Source organism: Pezoporus wallicus, unplaced genomic scaffold, assembly GCF_028554395.1.
Source record: "Pezoporus wallicus isolate ANWC-B61680 ecotype Strahan unplaced genomic scaffold, APGP_CSIRO_Pwel_v1 scaffold_6885, whole genome shotgun sequence".
NCBI lineage: Eukaryota > Metazoa > Chordata > Aves > Psittaciformes > Psittacidae > Pezoporus > Pezoporus wallicus.
In genome coordinates this window covers 294,012-302,495 of record NW_026638858.1, presented here as the reverse complement: position 1 = coordinate 302,495, position 8,484 = coordinate 294,012, and positions in this window count along the sequence as shown.

The following is an 8,484-nucleotide window of genomic DNA, read 5'->3' as shown; positions in this document are numbered from 1 at the left end:
CATACACATCAATGGCATGCATTACCCAAGCACTAATTAACAGAAATTGTTAATTACTTTCTTAAATGGTTATTACAGAAAATTAAAATTCTGTGTTTCTTGCAGTATATAAATTTTATCAGTGTTCATATTTTGCATGTAGAGAGGTACTAAATTACATTACTGTTACTGCAATAAGGCAGTACTCTTAAGCAATACCAATAAGGCTTTTCAAAGACAATTACTCCCAACTGGTTAGTTTCGGTAAAGGAGACTCAAATCAAATATTCTTGAAAATGTTTTGTTGTTTGTTTGAGGTTTTAATTTTTTTCCCAACCAAAAGTAAGTCAGACTTATATTATGGTTATTTGTGCAGAAACAGTTTGTGTAATGACAAAAACAGGCTAAGAATGAAAAATACATGTATGTGTTAAGACAGATGACATTAACAGTGGATCTTTCCACATATTCTGTAAAGCATTATAGAAAAATTATCAGTTTCATTTACTGCAAAAGGAGTATCTATCCAAGAAAAAGGCCAAAGTTGTACTAGAAGACTTTCAACTGACACAGGCCATTGCTATTCATTTTTTCTTACTGTCATTCTTCGTTATTAATGTTTTTCAAATGGAGAAAACTTAATTCATAAACTCTCATATGTCACAATTTGGATTAACTTTTGAGCACTGCCTGATGAACTAGGCTTTGTCACAACAGGCAGAAAGAAAGGGTGCTGCTGCTGCTGGCAGTTCAGTAATGCTAAGTGGCAACGAGACTCGGAACGAATACCAACTAGAAGAATTCAAAGAAAAAGCTTGAAAACAGCTTCAGGTGCCAGACAAAGCAGTCTTGCAGAGCATATGCCAACTTCTGACGACTGCATACAATATGCAAGTCCTTGATTTCTTAAGTTATTTTCAGCTAAGGAATATACATATATATCTTGTCTTTATGTTATCTGCTGTGACATGTAAGTTAAAATTCTTCACTGATTATATGCACTGAAACCTAATTAAACCACAAACAAACTTCACCTTTCTCCAATATACTGAAGACATTTTTAAAGCCATCAAGATACTATTAAAACCAAAAAAAGTTACTTTCTATGCTGACAACCTCTTAGAAATATAATACTGAACTCTGCTCAAGGTATTGATCATAAGATCCTAATCAGTTTGAGTGCCCTGGTGTAGATTTTTGGCTTGCCTTATGTTGATCCCCTGGGGCCACCATTATTCATATATATGCCTCTGTACAGCCATAATTGCTGGTACATTCTGGCAATGAACGAATTTCAGTAGCAAAGGGTATTTATCCCAGACACATAGAAAGCTTAGGAAGTATCACTGAAATGATTCTTTAATGAACAAGTTACCTGAAATCCCATGCTTTCAGATATTTCTGACCTTGGTAGGCCTATTCCAAATCAGAAGATACTCTCTGTGAAACATTTTTCTATGGGACTCCTGGACCAAATGTGCATCTCTTGCTACCAGAGCTTGTATTTATGTACCCAAGAAGGATTTTTGACAATAATTTTCTTCAATCTGGAGCACGAATACTTGCTCCAGAGAGATATCAGCAATAATAGATAATCAGAGAGATAAACAGGTAAAAATCTTTAGCCATACTCAGCTATATAGACTTCAGCTATATCAAGTATCCACCAGTTCTGCTTTGCAGCAATGTTTACTCTGAAATATTAGTTTACTAATATTTGCAAGACTACAAATGTCCAAAATCAGGTAGGCTACAGTGAACATTAAGAAAGGGCAGATGATTGTTTCATATATAAAGAGAGAATTTGTTAGAAACACTGCTAGCTGTTTCCTGGAATTGAATTTTTTTGCAGTCAAGAGGCAATATTCTCTATAGTGACAGCCTTCCCTTTCAGAATTGTGCTTTTGCCGCCTTTTATTTTCCCTGAAATCGTAGCAGCTGAAGCCAGACTGCGGATTTTTTACATATAGGGAGATCTGGCTGGTGAATACTGTAGTTTTTGGCAAACCTTTTGTTATTTGACTATTTGTATGTAAAACATGCAACAGCAAGAATGCAAAAAACATACAGAGCCAATGTTTTGAATGCTAGATGTGGACAGAAGGGATCCTGCAGAGGTCAAATTAATCTAGGGATAACTGGGGTATTTCAATGCTTTAGGAAGCTTGGCATGTATTAAAGGGCAACAGTTTAGAGTCAACTGTATACATCTCATTGATTTCTTTATGATTAAGTTTCCACAGCAGCCTTTTTCTTGCTGGCTAATACAACAGACTTCATGGGCTACGAGTATATATAATGTGACATGCTGTACTTCTCAATGGATTGCATTTCTGTTTGCAAAAAAAAAAGATGTTTTTAAGCACCTAAAATTCAGCCTGTGTAGTTTCATGCTTTTGTAAGAGTCTCACCTGCTTTGTTACAATTCAGCCCTGTTGAGCTGCTGTAAAAAATTGCAATCCTGACCTCAGGAACTTACTATCTAATTTAAAATAAGATACTTTAATCAGTGATAACAAATATCAGGGGAAAATGGAACAATACAGGCAATAAGATCAAGCAATTACAAAAGGTAACAAAATTATTTTGATTTTAGAATTTCCCCATCAGATCTTAATACCTAATATTTTGTTAATATTTTTTCCTACCTTTTCAAGTCAGCTCTGCACAAACTGAGCAATCCTGAACTCACAAGAGCTCCAAAAGTGGTTTCAAAATTTTAAACGTGTTGCATTTGTGAATTCTGTCTTGAACTATCTCCCAGGACCTAAACTGACAGAGCACAGAATGCCCACCAATTTCCTTAAGATAAGCAGTTACTCGTACCAGAAGTCCCATGAATACCAGCTACTTTTGAAAACACATGCATTGTCTATTTTATTTTTGTTCCTTCTCATATTCATATATAGAATGATCTAAAGCTTTTCTACTTCTCATTATCAGACCATTTTCAAAATTGTACCTTCTCACAGTATCAAAGCACATGCTCTCTCCTTCAGCAAAGGTATCTTTCATGCTGTACCCATAGAGGTCTGCAGGCATGATCTCATGAAATCACACTGCCATTAGTGCACTTTTTGTCATCAGACAAGGAATAGCAACCTGCCATTATGATTTCCTCTGAGCTGTATGCTTGGCCACCCAAGCCAAGACTTCCTTTGCTTTTCTTGAAGCTCTAAAGTGAGATAACCTCACAGCCCCAATCTCAAACTTTAAGATTTTTTATTTCTGACTTTTGTGCAAATAGAGGTTTTTACCTCAACCAGAAATTACGCTTCCAAAGTTTTGAATATGACCATCTTAGCCTTCTGCAGTATGTGTTTACCAAAATAGCTGCTGGTGATACAAGCTGAGAGAGAGGAAACCCCAGGACATGCACCATATAGTGACAGGGACAGCAGCAGAAACAGCAAGTACTAATTAAAACAGTTCTTCATGGTTTCAAAATGTCTTTTCCATGAGGCATTAACAATTGTTGGTTAATCCTTCCTTATGATTACTTAATTCTGAATAAACACATCTCTTAACTTTGGAAAAAGTTTCTTTCCTCCTTCTCCCTTTTTTAACATTTGAAACACAAGTATTATAGTAACCATGGTATCCTGATGACACAATGGTTACCATGAGAACAAAGCTGAAATAGTGTCATCAGAGCCCCTTCTCTCTACTGTGTGTTGAGTTTTATATTTAATAGAGATAGCCAAATTGCTGCCACCCAACCTGGCCAATTCTATCCTGCTTCACTTGGGTTTCAAAGCTTCTAAAAGCAAAGCTGTGCTGGGCTGCTTCCTTCCACCTTAGCACAGCTAGTTTTGCTTCAGGGCAGCAGTACCACCACTTTATAAGATAATTCAGCACAGCAGCCAGGTAAGAGGGTAACTACATTGCCTAAGACAGTCATGTCCCCAGGGCATACAGTATAGCCTTTGGCCCTGTGTAAAATGGCAGCTCTTGCTCTTTCCTTGCCAAACAAACCAGATTTTAAATCACATTTACTTAACTGTGCTGGAAGATTTCTTTGCTAGGTTAGCAAAGGATCTCTCAATGCATGATTGTGTGTGGTCCAGTCCTGCAATAACTTCTGCTCAGAGAGTGCTTTGTACTCACAAAGGGACACATTGGCTTCAGGGGTACTAGCTAAGTGCAGAGATGCAGCCTGTTACAGGACAAGAGTGCTGAAGTAGGCACCAGGACTCAAGACAACACCGACTCAAGTTGGACATGATTCATCTCTGTAAGTGCTCCTGTGTGCTGGCAATTCAGAAATTGGTTCAGATTCTGTGTTACCACCAGTCTGACTTGCTGTGAACACCAAGGGCTACCCTCCCCTGTGGCCAGTACACCTTACTGCTACAGGGCAAACAGGCATTGCTGAAATGCTGTACCCAGAGGGGAGCTCCACCTCCAGATAAGCAAAAGCTGTCCCAGTTAGTTTCCTCGGAGAAGCTCCTCTTTCTTTTATTGCAAGAACCGCTGGACATGACTCACTGCAGATTGTTTGCTCATTTTGCTATATATATTTCCCAAATGCTATTTTAAGTTGCATTTCTCCCTTATGCTCCTACAAAGTTTACTGCATGAAAACAACTCTCTAGTTTTAACTTCATATTTAACCAAAACAAATGTGGTGTGGTTCTGTTCAACTCAGTAGAGATAACTTGATTTGTATCATGCATACAGAGGGAAAGACATGAAGGATACTACAAAACAAAGGGGCCAACTAAACAGGCATTATACAAAGCTCCATGCATTTTGACCGTTCAACAGAACATTTCTACACCAACCAAAGTCAGTTCCTGCATATGGCTCACATACATTTCCTTCCTCCTCTAACCAGAATCTACTACCCAGGCGCTTCCTAAATCTTCTACCTACTACTTGACTTTTTTACCCCATTGTTTCACACAGTTCTTTCTGTTTCTTTGCCTTAACCTTACACACCTTTCTTGGAAAATCAGAATACAGAGTCATTGTCAAAGATTAACTGCAAAGATTCCCTCTAAAACCACAGAATAATTCAGGTTGAAAGGGACCTGTGGAGGTCATCTGGTCCAATTCCTACTACAGGCAGGACCAATATGGAAGTTAAATGAGATTTTTCAGGGCATTATCCAGCTGAGTTATGAGTACCACCAAGTATGAAGATACCACAGTGTCCCTGGGCAGCCTGTGCCAGTTGTTAATCATGCTTACAGCAATAGTCATAATTTCTTTATATCATTAAGGCAGCTCTTTCTACAGCTTAAGAGTGCATGCCTCCTGCCTCCAGTTCTTTTGCAATGCAGACTGATTCTGTCTTTATTACTCACTGTTAGGTAGGTGAAGACAGCACTAGGATCCTCCCTTTGCCTTTTCTTATTCAGGTTTGGCAAAAAAAACCAAACCACAAAATAAAACAACCCACAACCAAAAAACGCCTTCAAAAAATCCAAACAACTGATCAACCCTCAGCGTTTTCAACCCCTCTTTGCAGCAGACCCCTCTACTATACTCTCTCCACAACCTCTCTCTTGTGAAGCTGCATCTGGAGTTAGGAGTCTCCCTATACAGATACCTTACAGAGGGGAGAAATCGCTTGTCTCAACTGCTGCCTATGCTTTTGCTAATATAACCTGGTATGCAGTTGGCCTTCACTACTGCAAGGGCACACTGCTGATTCTGGTTCAACTTGTCGTACACTGGGACTCACACCTTTTCCTGCAAAGCTGCTCTCTGGCCAGATGGTCCCCAGCTGGTTCTGTCACATGGGATTACTCCAATACAAAAAAAATACAATGCAATACAAGACTTTGCACAAAAGCAAAAAATTCTACATTTCTCTCAGAACATCACAAAGTTTCTGTTGGCCCATTCCTCAGCTTCTTGACATCCCTCTGAACTGCAGCCCCAATTTGGTTTCATTTGTGACATGAGGGTATAGTCTCTCCCCTCATGTAGGTATTGATAAGTATATTAAACAGCAACAGTACCAGAGAAACATCACTAATAACCAGTCACCAGGTAAATTTTGAATTGTTGACCACTACCCTTCAAGCCCTGGGGCTCAGCCAATTTTTCACCCACCTTGCAGCTCACCTATCATTCCATACGTACCCAATTGTCTACAAGGATGCTATAGGAAACTAAGTCAAAAGCCTTGCTAATGTCAAGGCAAATAGCATCTACTGCTTTCCTCTTGTTCCCTGAACTAAACATCATACAAGACGATCAGACTGGTCAGGTATGGTTTGCCTCTGGTAAGCCCATTCTTGATGTTCCCAGTCACCATCTTCTCCTTCATGTGCCTAAAGATCACTTCCAGGCAAATGTCCTTCATAACGTGCCCAGTGACTGAAGTGGGACTGACCAGCCTGCAGTAAAACAGATCTTCCTCCTTGCCCTTTTTGGAGACGGGCATTACATTTACCTTTCTCATGTCACTGAGGACCTCCCTTCACAACCTTTCAAAGGCAAGAAAAAGCATCTTTGTACTGACGTATTTTTGGAATAGCCTTTTGTAGAAACAAACGAACAAACAACACAAAACAAAAGGAAAAGGAAAAGAGAAACACACAAACCCCCAGTCAAACAAAACAAAACACAACTAACCCTCTATTACTGAAGGATCTGCCCTTGGTAGTTTGAGGATACTTGCACAGAGTAAGTGTATCTCCATCACTTTTTCCTTGCATTACCTCAGGACAAGAAAGAGGTGAGAAGATAACACCTGACTTTGAAGCCAAATGTAAGCTGGCCCAAATATGGTTTGGAAAAGCCTTAAGGAAATGTGGATACATTCATTTTGTATGACCTCACATACCTGACACAGAGCTATTTAGCTGGACTTGAAGCATTTCTCTCCTGAGTTTACAATGGACTTCATCAGCTCTCTCTGCCATCTCCGGTTAGCCTTCTGTCTCTTTTATTCCACCATCTCTGTGTAAGACCTGTCCTGTTTAAAAGACACCAGGTAAAGTAACCAAGAGGGGGTAAAGAAATATAAAAGCCTGACAGGTTCCACTGGACTCTTCCCACTAGAAGCAGGATTAATCTTCTCCTTAGAATACAAAGTGGAAAAAAAAAATAAAAAGGATGCAGCCCATATGTAGCAACATGGCCAGATAATGCAACAGTTCTGGGCCTTGCTCCCAAATGGATCAGTTCTTTCAAATTAGCCAAATCTGCTGCATTTATTTATTAACTGCTACTTTCCTACTTTCCCCCAAGACAATGCAAGTCCACTGTGATGTTTTATCTGCTATGTTGTCAATGAGACCCTCCTCTTTTTTAGAAATAAGAACTGAGTGGCACAGGAAGCATCAGAGCTGCAGCTGAAGAGCTCATCTTTCTTCTGAAGGAATCACCTTGGTGTTTGAAAAAGGTTTTCAATGGAGAAAGCTGCTCCTACTCTCATTGCCACAGAGCCTCAAAAAAAAAACCCCAACAAAACATTACTCACAATGGTGCTTGTGATTCCACAAGGCTTGCACTTAGGTCTAAGAACTGGGCTGGTGCTAGGTCATAGCTGCTAGCGCAGGTCAGCTGTTTTTCTACAGATGAAATGCAGGAAAAGGAAGCGACCTAACCAGTACACCCCATGTAACACTAACCTCTCTGAGTCTGTCTTGCAACAAAATTAAAATCCTCATAGACTATTGATGTTTACCCTCCAGAAGGCTGATTTGCTTGTATGAACCTGAAATTTGAGGTTTAAGAACAAAAATAAAATATCTCTGTAGCAAAGGCAGTCCCAAAGAACAGCCCCAACTCACATCCCTCATTCACTAACACTTATTTCACCAAAAGCAGCATGTTGTGAAAGCCTGACTGCTCTTTGCTGCAAGCAGTTGGAAGATCAAAAGGGAAATAAAAACCAAAGTCATTTAGAAATTAGCTGAACTAGATTATCAATGAATTTCTGAGCCACAAAATCAGACATACAGGTTAACAGCAACGCAAATATGGCAGTGTAACAGCTTCAAATACAAAAATTTCCCAGATGTTCCCACCTTAACCCTTACCCAGGATCCTTTACCGGGTCCAACAGCTGCCCCAGACCCAGCTTAGTGTAAGTGCTTCACTCTCAGCAAGATCAAGCTTTACCCACAACCATACCAGCAGATGCCCCAAAATTATTTGGTACTGAAGCACTACCTCAAACTTGGCTCATCAGCTGTGCTTCACCAACAGCTCAATCCTGATCCCACCTGTAACCCTAAGTCAGCAGTCTCTGCCTGCCTACCAGAAGCAAAGTCCCTAGCATAACTGGCAATAAAACCAGCTAATTGGTCACTGAATCTCTAATCTTCACCCTCTGCCTCATGTTGGATGTTAACCTCACCCCAATCTCACACTTAAATCCTTTCTAATTGCAGCAGGCTTGTGATTTTGGCCTTCCCCACCAATGATTCTTTCTCATTGCCCTCCATAGACTCAAGCTACGCCCTAGCCCTGCTAGAGCATGACTGGGTGGGTGACAAACCCTAATGCCAGATTGCAGCCAGCCTAAATTCAAGCAAATCATGC